Source organism: Phocoena phocoena, chromosome 2, assembly GCF_963924675.1.
Source record: "Phocoena phocoena chromosome 2, mPhoPho1.1, whole genome shotgun sequence".
Taxonomy (NCBI): domain Eukaryota; kingdom Metazoa; phylum Chordata; class Mammalia; order Artiodactyla; family Phocoenidae; genus Phocoena; species Phocoena phocoena.
In genome coordinates, this window is record NC_089220.1 from 42,122,032 (window position 1) to 42,136,025 (window position 13,994).

The 13,994-nt window shown below is 42.1% G+C and overlaps 1 non-coding gene across 1 annotated transcript; it reads left to right on the forward strand.

The window, feature by feature from the left end:
* The first annotated feature begins 790 nt into the window (after positions 1-790).
* LOC136119749 (U6 spliceosomal RNA) lies at positions 791-897 on the forward strand. Its single transcript, XR_010655708.1, has one exon. It is a non-coding gene; the product is annotated as a U6 spliceosomal RNA (small nuclear RNA).
* Positions 898-13,994: the final 13,097 nt, after the last annotated feature.

The following is a 13,994-nucleotide window of genomic DNA, read 5'->3' on the forward strand; positions in this document are numbered from 1 at the left end:
CACACACAAAAATACACAGTTCTGTACGTTATCAAAAGAACAGTGGCATACTTATTGCCATGGTCTAATGTTTAATGACTTACATCCCATCTGCATCTTCAAATCCACATGCATTACAAAAATTCCAAGAAACCTCATCATAAAGACTCTATTACTGCATGGTTCCCACTATAAAACAGAACAGCACTTTGTAGTATTATAGCAGTTTTCATGCAAGAATAGAAATACTCTTATGATTCCTTTGTTTTCTTCCAGATACCCATAGAGGAAGGTCAATGATATATTCATCTTATTGAAACTCTTGTCCAGGAAAACATAAAACCAACAGAAAAGAGTGCTACAGTGAGCAAATTGAGGTGAGGCACTATTTTCTCAAGTTATTAAAACTTTTCCAAAAATTTTGATTGATTGAAAATGTAAAGTTCTAATTCCATCTTAACATTATTATCAGTGAATTATTTCTTATCCCCACCATTCTATCTTCAGCCAAAAGACACTCCTCACCCCAACTATTCTACTTGACCCTACATAGTCACTGAAAATATAAAATATAGAAACCTGGATGCTTCTCTTGTAGGACTGGGAGTATCCTCAGCTTACCCAAAGCTTGAGTGTCTTGGGGCAACTTGAAAGGCATCAGATAGCCTAAATGCCTGGGCCACAAATGGGTCCCCAAATGAGAGTAAGGACAAGATGTTACTCCAACCAAATACCCTGATAAGTGTTTGTCCTTAACATATGGAGCATTTTTTAAAAGAAAACAAGAGGAGAGAAGAGAAGAGGAGAGGGAGTGCTCTCTTCGGCAGCACATATAATAAAATTTGAACAATACAGAGAAGATTAGCATGGCCCCTGTGCAAGGATGACACGCAAATTTGTGAAGTGTTCCATATTTTTGAGGTATCACCTCACACCAGTCAGAATGGGCATCATCAGAAAATCTACAAACAACAAATGCTGGAGAAGGTGTGGAGAAAAGGGAAGCCTCTTGCACTGTTGGTGGGAATGTAAATTGATAGAGCCACTATGGAGAATAGTATGGAGGTTCCTTAAAAAACTAAAAATTACCATATGATCCAGCAATTCCACTACTGGGCATATACCCAGAGAAAACCATAATTCAAAAAGACACATGCACCCCAATGTTCATTGCAGCACTATTTACAATAGCCAGGTCATGGAAGCAACCTAAATGCCCATCGACAGATGAATGGATAAAGAAGTTGTGGGGCTTCCCTGGTGGCGCAGTGGTTGGGAGTCCGCCTGCCAATGCAGAGGACACGGGTTCGGGCCCTGGTCTGGGAAGATCCCACATGCCGCAGAGCAGCTGGCCCCGTGAGTCACAATTACTGAGCCTGCACGTCTGGAGCCTGTGCTCCGCAACAAGAGAGGCCGCGATAGTGAGAGGCCCGCGCACTGCGATGAGGAGTGGCCCCCGCTTGCCGCAATTAGGGAAAGCCCTCGCAGAGAAACGAAGAGCCAACACAGCCAAAAATAAATAAATAAATAAATAAATAAATAAGAAGTTGTGGTACATATATACAATGGAATATTACTTGGCCATAAAAAGGAATGAAATTGGGTCATTTGTAGAGACGTGGATGGATCTAGAGACTGTCATACAGAGTGAAGTAAGTCAGAAAGAGAAAAACAAATATCGTATATTAACGCATGTATGTGGAACCTAGAAAAATGGTACAGATGAACTGGTTTGCAGGACAGAAATTGAGACACAGATGTAGAGAACAAATGTATGGACACCAGGGGGGGAAAGCTGCAGGGGGGTGGGGGGTGGTATGATGAATTGGGCGATTGGGATTGACATGTATACACTGCTGTGGATAAAATGGATGACTAATAAGAACCTGCTGTATAAAAAAATAAATAAAATTAAAGAGGAAAAAAAAAGAGGAGAGGAAAGTGGAGGGGAGCCATGAGAAAAGAAGGGAAGAGAGGAGAGGAGAGAATAGGAGAGATAAAGTTATAAAGTGAACCGCTGTCCCGATATGGACACATTTTTAGCAGCCATCCAGCAGAAAGGACATATTTTGGTCATTGCTAATCCTTAAAAATATCAGGCTCAGCTCCTCTGTGACTTAGAGCAAAGTTTGTATGCCTAGAAACTAATCCTTTTCCACTTTAACTTCTTTTGTGAGCTTACCAAGCAATTATTCCATAATTTACCCAGCAAAATAATTCTATAGCCCACCAAGAAGAGACTAAGAAGGAAACAAATAATGTGTGTGTGTAAAGAAACTACATGTAAAATATACATCCTATCCTTTTTTAAATTTTCTGGGTAAAATTTATGAACAGCTGGTATCTCTGAGGATAAACCATTTTGTGTTTGTAATATAAATATTCATTGATCTGGATGGGTATTTTCGGTGACCATATTAATAAAATACAAAATGTTTAAATCCTTGAGTTACTTTTTTTTTTTTCTTCAGAAAACAAACCCATATATCTCTACATCATTCTTACTGCCATTTCTTCTACCTGCTACAAAATGGTCAGGAAAGGGCACCCAGCCCAATCTCAAGAACGATGTTAAAAATGAGGGGGGGTGGGGTGAAATACAGTGTAGGATCTCAAGGTCTGAGGCCAGGGATTCACTGGGCATTAGGACAAAGCATTGTATTTCCAATGGCCTCAATTTCTTCCTCTCAAAATGATAACTAAAACCCATATATGATTTATTTCATTTGAAGCAAGAATAAACTTAATAAATTGTGGGAGAATATTTGGGGGGGTGGGGGACACAGATAGAATAAGAGAGAGAGAAACAGCAATGTATACCACAAACATGCTTTCAGGAGGAAGCTCGTGGTCTGCCAGCCACATTCTGAGAAACATTGTCAACAGTGACTACTTTTTTCAGTTTATTCAACCTCTTTATACTTATTTTTATCATTGCTTCTTTAAAAAAAAGTTTTGTCAGTAAAGGTGCTCCACATGTGAGAAAATCAAGAAAATGTTCCCAAAGCCCTTCTGAAAACTTTAAATAAACATTCCTGATGTTCTCTATGTGGTTACCTCACCCTTGCATTCAACAGAGAAAAGCATCAATAATGCTTCAAGCATTTGCTGGGCAATGGGGTCTTAGAGGTGAAAAGGCAGACTTCCAGGGCCCTATGGTCTAATGGGAAGTGATAAATAAGTAAAAAAGTAGTTTAAACATAATGGGATAAATATAATACATGTAACTGGAGTCACATTCAACTTCCATATAGTAATTGCTTAGCAGAGCCACAGACAAAGTTGAGCCAGGGCTCCATCTGTTTTGAGATGGTAGAAAATCAAGAAGATATTGCTGTTCTTTCCGAGACCATAATTCCTTTTCCTAGTGGAAACCATGAAAATATAAGCCACTCACACCCTGATTTCTCAGTTCAGGAATTTTAATCCAAAAGCCATAAAATGAGGCAATTGCTATGTGGCCAAGTAAAAGCCTAAAAGAATATCTGAGTGTCTTCTGCCCTAGATCTCAGAAGCATGGTGATCCTTTGTGTGGTTAACTTTTCTCAGGTAATAGGCCTTTACCATACCTGCTCTTGGATCCGGTACCTACCAAGATACCTGGGTTCTGTAAGGTAACCCAAGGATAAGTAGAAGAATAAACCCTTTTAATGGAACAACAAGGGGACTTGTTAGCAGAAAACTAACATTAGCAATCCAATTACTTAAATTTTCTATCCTAAGATTATCTTCAAAGAGAATGTTTCCCAGCCCTCCTCTTCATTTAGGACCCAAAGCCCCCAGTTCATTCCTGCTCCCACTCCCAGGAAAGCAAAGAATGTCAGACAACACTCCCCTGAAGCTAGACACAAAATTAGACAGAAAAGGTGGGAGCAAAGGAAGAATAAAGAAGCAGAGCACTAAGGAGCTGTAAGGCAAGGAAAGAGGCAGAGAGACTATCAGGGAGAGGGGACAAAAGAGAGTCTTTGTTACCCATATGGTTGACCACATGACATGTCCCAGGCACTTAAGACTAAGGATAAGCTGAATTTTCTAATTCCCACCACCCTGAAAATTTGGAAGTAAGTAGAATATATCGCTTGGATCTGAAATAGTCCATTTGAAATGTTTCTAGATTCCACGTGTGTGTTTGACTAACGGTGGACTCTTTGTTATTAACTATAGTACCTCTTTCTTTCAGAATAAGGAACATCAACTCCAGTGATATCTAACAGTCTTTGGCCTGTTCCTTAATCCAAGGGAATTTTGAAATAACATACTATCAAACTATCAAACAGAGCTCCTGGGGACATCTGGAGCAAATCCAGTGCTGGACAAGGGCCATCAGGGCCCTGTTGAGCATCACCATGGATCACTAGGCTGTCATTCTTAAACTGACCTATTAAGTTAGCCCTTGGTCTCTAGGTTGCCACCTTAGGAAATTATATTGCTTTGGTTTCACCTAAATTCTAAATGGTCAAGGACTCCCCTTGTGAAAGTTGTGAAAATGCCTATGCTCGTGATCAATTTCCATGGGAACCATGATTAAGGCAGGTCAAGTCTAGGTTCCTCTGACTCCTGACTCCATATTCTTTGAAAATATAAACAGGAGGGCAATATCTTCCCTGGTCCTCACTACTGTGAGTGGCTGGGGTAGAAACCTCCATTCTTCTTCCCTTCTCAATTCAATCCTTCCTTTTCTTTATATCTGAATAGAGGCAAAGACCCAGAGGTAATTCCATCTTCCCGCATTTAGTATAGAAACCACCTCTATCCTTGCCCTATGTCCTTCTACTTTTGCCTTCTCCAGTTTTTATCCATTCTTCCTCCAGGCATACAATGCTATGCCAGATATGTAATATGCTCAGTCAGTGACATTGAAGGAAGACCTTGGTAGTCGATTTCCATGCCTCCCTTAGACAGGAAAGCCCTAGATTCTCCACCTTCACCCAGGCAGTAGGTTTTAGTCAAATCTCCACAGTAGGACAAGGGCAAAATATGAGGATATATAAGATGCTATGAAACAGAGATAAATAATTGAGGTATCAGTTGGGATTATTTGTGTTACAGGTGACAGAAAACCCAAACTCAACTGGCTTAAGCAAAAGAGAAAAGAAAGGGGTATTTTATGGGGTCACAGAACTAAGGGGTTAATATTGGATCTTGCCTGCTGAGGAGCTTGGTTCAGTCGCAAACAATGTCTCTCTGGGCTCTTCCTTCCAGATTTTCTTCCTCTAGATAAGCTCCAATTTTGACTCCATGGGATGCTTTCTAGCCACTGCAGGTTCATAGCTTCACAACCTCTAGTTCAATAACAAGAAACTCTGCTTCCCCAATAGCTCAAACAGCAGGACCAGAATTGAATTTCATTTGACTTTGATTGGCCCACTTTTGATCACATGATCATGCCGAAAATGGCTGTGGCCAAGGGGATGGACTACACAGATTAATTCAGCCTCAGTCCCGTGCTCCACTCCCTGAGGCCCAGGGATGACATCGGTCTCACTTGAAGCACATGGACTGAAATGGGAAAGGGGTGCCATCAAAGTAAAACTGTGCCCCCAAAAAGAGTGTGCAGGTGCTGAACAGCAAAGTAAATAAACATTCATTATGCTTCTCTAACTCAGCAGGGATGCTCAAGAAATGCTTCACAGAGGAGACTGGAAGAGACTTTGGAACCAAATTATGAAGGATAAGTAGGACTTTGGTAGGCCAGAGAAGGCTGGGATGAGTGTGGACAGGTCATCCAAAGCTAGGAGAACACCATGTACTAATGCAGTGGACAGAGAAAAAAGTCATGATTTTTTTCCAGGGAATTCTAGTAGCTTCATACAAATGTGCCTGTGGCGTCAGGGGGATAACTGAAGCAATTAAGCAGGCTAATCACATTGGGCTTTATATACCATACACAGGAATTTACATATTTTTATCCTTCACAAAGAGATGGGGAGCATTGAGACAGATACCTTAAGCAAGCATTTGCTTTCTTGAGCTGGATGGAAGGTGTGTTGGATTGGTGAGACAAGGGCTGTGAAAGTGGGGCGGAATCTCAGTCAGAAACATCTCATATACAGTAAGTCCCCTCCACACGAACCTTCAAGTTGCGAACTTTCAAAGATGCGAACGTGCGTGATCGCATGTCCAATCATGTAAGTTAGTTCACATGTCTGGCGTACATTGTCACGTGCGTGCATCCTCTACAAGTGGCTGTGCTTTTGTGTACTTTACTGTACAGTACTGTGTAGAGTACGATAGTACAGAATCTTTATTTCAAGCCCAGGATGTCCGAAAGCAAGCATAAAAGCAGTGGTGATGTGGCTGGTACTGCTAAGAAGCGCCAAGTGATAACGATGGAAACAAAAGTGAAAATAATTGAGAGAGTGGAGCAAGGCCATTACCAGTAATGAGATTTGGAGGAAACTTTGCCCACAGTTTGTTCACGATTTTTGTGGATTTGAAAAGGTGGATGAGGAGTCCAAAGAGGTCTTTAGCAACTTGGTGACACTCAGCGAGAAGCTGGAGCTAGATCTGCAAGAGGATGACTTCATTGGACTCCTTGCTGTGCAACACAAGGACCTTACTGATGAAGACCTGATGGAATTGGAGGCCCAAAGAAAGAACAAAAAGGGACAAGAGGAAGAAAAAGTAACTGAAGAACTGAAGAGATTCACGACACAGGAAATGGCAAGGGGATTTTCTTTATTTGAGGAGGCACTGTTAGTTTTTGAGGCAAAGGACCTGAACATAGAACGGTACACGAAGGTTGCAGCAACCATTCAGAATGCAATCCAGTGCTACCATGTCATCTATGATGAGAAAAAAGGAGCTACTACCCAGACACCACTGGATCATTTTTTCAAGAGGGTAGATAGAATTGAATCCAGCCAGGAACCAGAACCTGTGCCATAACGTCAGGCGCGAGTGAAATTGCAGTTTGCTCTCTGTCTCCTATTGCTGACGATCCTTCAGCTCTACTGTCTCCCACCTCCCCTCCCTCCCCCAGTCAGTAACTCTTCTTGCCTCTTCACTCGATGCCAGCCCCTGTATGCCAGCTGTTGTACTGGACGACTGTACTTTTCAAGGTACTGTACTGTAAGACTAAAAATGTTTTCTTTATTTTTCGTGTTTGTTTTTAATGCATTATTTGTGTGGAAAGTATTATAAACCTATTACAGTACAGTACTATATAGCTGATTATGTTAGTTGGATACCCAGGCTAACTTTGTTGGACTTACGAACAAATTGGACTTACAAACTCGTTTGTACGTTGGGGACTTACTGTAAACTGAATCAAGGTTATTGGTTATGGAGTTTAAGACGGGGGCGGGGGGCGCTAATTAAAAAAAGAAGGAAATCCTGCCATTTGCAACAACATAGATGGACCTTGACGGTATTATGCTGAGATAAGTCAGACAGAGAAAGACAAATACTGTATGATTTCACTTATGTGTGGAATCTAAAAAAACAAGCTCATAGAAACAGAACCGATTGGTCATTGCCAGAGGTGGGGAGTGGGGAGGGGGTTGGGTGAAATGGTGAAGGTGGTCAAAAGGTACCAACTTCCAGGTATAAGATAAACAAGTCCTAGGGATGTAATGTGCAGCATGGTGACTGTAGTTGACAATACTATACTGGATATTCGAAAGTTGCTGAGAGAGTAGATTTTCAAAGTTCCTCACAAGAAAAAAGAAACGTGCAACTACGTGTGGTGATGGATGTTAACTGAACTTATTGCGGCGATCATTTCACAATAGATGCATGTATCAAATCGTGTGTTGTCCACCTTAAACTAATACAGTGTTACATGTCAATTATATCTCCATAAAACTTGGAAAAAAAAAAAAAAGGTGAGACTAGACTCAATAAATATCTAAATGGTGGAAATGAAGGGCCTGATGGCCGGCTGGACGTGGGACATGCAGGAGAAAGAGAGTTCCTGCTCAGTTTTCTGGCTTGGAGGACCGCATAAAATGGAATACGGATTCACTAAGACAGTGAATTCATGAAGACTGGCCATTACGTTACCATTAAGTCTTCGATCTAACTTTTCAATTCAGCTTTCTCATAAAAATACGTATCAGGGATTATAGTTGCCTTTCAATATTTATAGAGAGTTTTACGTGACTAACCATTTCATTCACAAATATGTCCCGCAGCTCTCCCCGACCCACATCGCATCTGTTCTACGTGGGTTATTTATAATGCAGCTGGTTTAGTAGTTGGGATCACCACACTGCTCTTTCACAACACAAAACAACTCCTCTCCACCATCTCCGCTCCGTTTGATCTCCAGCTCAGTAAAGTGGCATACTGAGGAAAAGTCCTGAATTCTAGTCCATAAATAACATAGCTAAGGTCATTCTTGAAGCAATGAAATTCTCATGGTGACATTTTACCTCTGAAAAGTGAACTTTTAGCGGTGACAGAGTCCATCTGAAACAACCCTGGTATTTATTTATGTGTTTTTATGTTTGTGAAAGTATCCCTGCAGGATATCCTCTTTAAGCTTCGCAGCTGTTGATAATGGGTCGCTGTCCAAGTGTGGATTTATTTTACAAACACATTTATCATCTATCAAACATATTGGTTGGCAAAGGTTTTGTATATTCCATGGCTTGTGACATTCTTACTCCTAACCATTCTGAAACCGCTGAAACACTCTCCTATTGTTCTGGCTCACCCTTCAAGAAGGAACTGAAAGGCTGACTTTGTCTGGGAGGTGATAGGATTAAAGTGCATTTATGCTGAATCCACAGTGTGTAGGGAGCGTGAAGCTGTTTTCTAGATGAATCAGCTGATTCTTTGTGCTTTACAAGCCAGTGGAGGCATGAGTTAATGAAAATGTAAGAAAATAGCTCATCTAACCAACACAAAAGAAAGGAAAACAACAGAGAAAAATGAGACTACATGACAGACATATCATCTTCTGGGGCAAGAAATTAGCTCGCTCACTCCAGAACCTAAACTAGGAGCTGTGTTTCCAAGGAGATGGGCAGACTCATGCTAGAGTTCTAAGTCAAGGAGGAAGCTAGCCAGAGCATTACAAGAGTCCCTGTATTTAAGTCTGCCCATAAGGAGAGGCCAGGGAATGGGACTCGGGATGTCAGAATGTTCCCGGCAGCATCTTTCTGGACCAAAAGCCTGGCTGAAACTGGATCTAGTTCCAAATTGGACAGAATTTACTCTGGCTCAGAATAGCATGGCCTGAGCCAGATCAGAACCAACCCGAACTGTAAGTGCGTAGGAAAGGCTCATACTGCTGGCGTTCGTTCCTTAGCTAACCACTCACTCCAGCTGGACAGGAAACCGTGGGTTGGAACTTTGCTGTTACTTTTGACTTTTTTCCCTTCTGGAAGCATGAGAAGCTCTCCATTTCTTCCAAAACAGAAGACGATCCATGCTCCCTACTTAAATTCTTCTGGGTTTCACTGATCTCTTCTTTCTCCTGTTTCATGATGCTTGCCTATCACTCCTTCACTTATTTTCCCATCTCCTTTGTTGTGTTCCTTTTCTGTTCTTTTTGTCTTTTTCAAGTTCTACATTTTCTCCCTTCTCTATCCAATTCACTCCTTTCAGGACTTACTTTCATTTGAGGTATTAATGTTTTTACTCCTAGAAAGTTAAGTCAACCTGAAAAGTTACAACATTCAGACAGAGAATTGGTAAGCAAAATTGAGAAATCCATCAGATAGAAGAGATAGAACTCCTTAAAATCTAATTCAGATATTATCAAGAAATTGTATTGGCATAAATTACACAGTTTCACAAAACTACCACCAGATTTTCTCTTTCACGTTCGTATTTCTTCAATACTTTCGTCAGCAAAGTATGCCAAGTCAACAGCTCTATATTCCAAAAGCAGAAGGTGTTCATGCAGTGGCAGGGTCCCACTAATCCATCCCTCTGTTATTTGAGGCATATCACCAAGCCTCTTAACAACCTTCTGCCAAGCCCAAAAATCCCACCTTAGTATCAATAATTGATAAGATAACAAAGTAGGGAAGTGTCTCCGGAGCTTAGTGGGAACACTGTTTCCTCCAAACTGTGTGTAACTATTATCTAACCAAATTAGATAGTTGATGTTTGGGGCCCAGAAAAGATGAGTTACAAGATAGGTATCTTTCAAATGCTGGAGGAAGGGGGTTGGGGGAGGGGGAGGGGGGTATCAGACAGGACTCTTCTGGTTGCAGGTGACAGAAATCCAATTTGAACTAGCAGAATTGAAAGGGGGATTCATTAGACCACGAAATCCAAGGAAAAGTTTAAGGACCAAACTGAGAGAAAGGCAAGGATCCAGCTTTGCTTAGGGGCACTTGCAACCAGAAAGCACTTACATCCTGGTTCCATCTCTCATTTCTGCTTCTCTCTACATAGCAGCACCATTTCTCACTGCACATTGGTCTCCTCCGCATGGCAAGAAATAAGACCTCAAGAGCTCTCCTGAGCTTTACCACCCACCACTGGAACCTCCAGAGAGGGACTGACTTTCTTCTTCATTCCAGTTTTTTAAAATTACAGGGAAGGATTCTGATTGGCCCAGACTCAGTCAATGCCAACTCTGGGCTAATCAGCTATGGCCATGAGGGCCATAGTCTACATTCATAAAAGATGACAGCCTTCACTGGAACCCCATGGTGAGTAAGGGGAGGAGAAGTTCTCAAAAAATTCAGTAAGGGAGGAGGGTAATTCTCAGACATAAAAAATGTGTTAGACAAACAGAAAAATGACTGCCCACTATGCACACACCCCAAGTGACAGGGAGAGCAATAAACAACGATCAGAGAGACCAGAGCAGGAGGGCCTTGGGGGACTGACAATGCATATCAGAGGTGGAAAGGCAGGGAGCAAGATGTGCCTTTGGGGCTTCCCTGGTGGTGCAGTGGTTGAGAATCTTCCTGCCAATGCGAGGGACACGGGTTCGAGCCCTGGTCTGGGAAGGTCCCACATGCCGCAGAGCAACTAGGCCCGTGAGCCACAACTACTGAGCCTGTGCGTCTGGAGCCGGTGCTCTGCGACAAGAGAGGCCGCGATAGTGAGACATCTGTGCACCGCGATGAAGAGTGGCCCCCGCTTGCCGCAACTAGAGTAAGCCCTCACACAGAAATGAAGACCCAACGCAGCAAAAATAAATAATTAATTAAGACCACATATTAAAAAATAAATAAATAAATAAAATCTTTAAAAAAAAAAAAAAAGTTGTGCCTTTGTTGCAATTTTATAAAGCACTAGTCCTATCCCCAAAGGTTACTGGATCCAAAACAGTAGACATATAGAGCCCTGGAGCTTCCACATTACAAAGTTTAAATAGTTTAGATAACATCTTCTCTTCTACGTGAAATAATAGAAAATACATATATATTGGTCTCTGACCCCAGTTCTTGGAACAGAGCTCCTGAATCCCTTAAAAGGTCCTAAATTATAAGAGCCCTAGGAGCATCCTTTGTTCTAATATTTGGTTTTGGCCCTGGTTCCTTACACAGAGCTCTTAAAGCCCTTGGAATTTCCTGGGTAATAGGAATGTCTTTTGTTCCAACAAGGTGACTCTCGGTGGGCTCCTGAATGGAAGCTGGTTGCCAGAGAGACCAAACTATGGTTAGAAGCTTGGAACTTTCAGCCTCACCACACCCCACCTCCATTTTCCAGAGAGGGGAGAGGGCTGGAAATTGAGTTAATGACCCATTAATTAAGCCTATGTGATGAAGCTTCCATAAAAGTCCCCAAAGTACAGTGTTCAGGGAGGTTCTGGGTTGATGAACACATCCACGTATAGGGAGGGTGGCACAATCCAACTCCACGGGGACAGAAGCTCCTACACTAGGGATCTTTCCAGATCTCGCCCTATGTACCTCTTTATCGATATCCTTTATGATATCCTTTATTATACAATAAACTGATAAACATCAGTAAGTGTTTCCCTGAGTTCTGTGAGATTTTCTAGTTAATGAATGAATCCAAGAAGGAAGTCATAGGAACCTCCCATTTGTGGCCAAGTCACATAGAAATTGCAGGTAACCTAGGAACCTACTACTACTTGCGATTAGTGTCTGAAGTAGGGGGACAGTCTCTTGTGACTGAGCCCTTAACCTGTGGGATCTAACTCCAGTTAGTGTCAGAATTGAACTGAATTGTAGGACACCCAGCTGGTGTCACAGAGAATTGCTTGGGGGGAGAAAAATACACATCTGGTGTCAGAAGTGTAGTGAGCATGTTACTAGTATGGGAATAAAGGAGAAACACACAGAAGTGTTTTTCTATCACACCTAAGAATCTTAAAGGGCTTCCCTGGTGGCGCAGTGGTTGAGAGTCCGCCTGCCGATGCAGGGGACACGGGTTCGTGCCCCGGTCCAGGAAGATCCCACATGCCGCGGAGCGGCTGGGCCCGTGAGCCATGGCTGCTGAGCCTGCGCGTCCGGAGCCTGTGCTCCGCAACGGGAGAGGCCACAGCAGTGCGAGGCCCGCGTACCGCAAAAAAAAAAAAAAAAAAAAAAGAATCTTAGATACCCTTAGCCAAGCAAGATCACAAAATATTATACCAGGAGACCCAAATTCATGTAGCAGCCCGTTAAGGAGCAGCACCTCCATCTCTAAGATGAAACCAAAATATGGGGGCTATTGGACAGATGCCTTCTTAAAAGTGGGGATAAACCATAGACATGTCAGAAACTTTCAAAACCCTGCTCACCTACTAACCACCTTGCTTTCAGGGGAATTAAAGCTGAAGTAGTTTCCATGATTCTAGAAAATTGTTTTAGCAGCATAATACCGTGAAAGACTTGGAACTATTGAAAGGATAAAATTGAGAATGTATGTAAAAGAACTTTGAATACATATGAGAATGTTTCGTTATTGCTATTTTATTAAGAAGTGCCTAAAAAAAAAAAAAGAAGTGCCTGCTCTCCTAAGCTATTGTTTTTTCGGAGTACTGTCTGCCTGCCTTGCAGGAGTTAAGCTATAGCCGGTATTAAGTTCCCCTCTGTGGCAGAGGGGGGAAGACATTTGTCAGGTTATTTCTATGAGGAATTATGCTTGAGGTTATCATGCAGTCAAATAAACTTTTTTTCTTATGGAATACATGGAAAGGGGTCCAGAGGACTGGAGGGGCCCTGTTTTTCATTGAACAAAGTGATTTTGTTCTGAGGTTAAGTCCGTATGACCCAAAGTACAGGCTGGTATGCAAAGAGTCATGCATTGATTTAAACAATAATAAATTGTGGTCCAAAATGCAGGGGAAAATCTGTTCCCTCATGGACACTGAAGCCCATACAATTTCACCCCTGTGATTTCAAAATAAACCTTGCACTTGTTAAGTTTGGGATTCGTAGCAAATACTAGGAACTTTTAAAACGGATACTTAATCCAGTCCAGTCAGTTTTGATGCTTATGAAACAACTCTTAGAACTCCAAATGGTTAGGTAAATAAGTAGAACATAAATCATTATAAGTAGCCAATAAAATTCAGAACTGAAGGGTCAAATAATCAATTTTTTTTTTTCTTTGCGGTATGCAGGCCTCTCACTGTTGTGGCCTCTCCCGCTGCGGAGCACAGGCTCCGGACACGCAGGCTCAGTGGCCATGGCTCACGGGCCCAGCCGCTCCGCAGCATGTGGGATCTTCCCAGACCGGGGCACGAACCCGTGTCCCCTACATCGGCAGGCAGACTCTCAACCACTGCGCCACCAGGGAAACCCAAATAATAAATTTTTAAATCATAAAATCTGACAAATACAAGATGGTGACTTGAGTCGATGTTATCCAGGACTCAGGAAAATTTCAGCAAGAAAATTTAGGAATAGGCTCATCCTTGCAAAACCCAGGGAACCCAAGGAGGCAGGTGTGCTTTTTAGGAGGTAAGAATGAGTCAAGACTGTGTCTGGCACATGGAAGCTATTCAGGAATTATTTATTGAATTAACTAATCGCTATGGAGTGGCTAAGTTGGTAGAACAGGTAAGATCATTACTAACTTCTACCGGTAAGAAGGGGAAATTCAGTACCATTCACTCCTAGTTGGCAAGTTACCGACATGGGCTCTGGGGA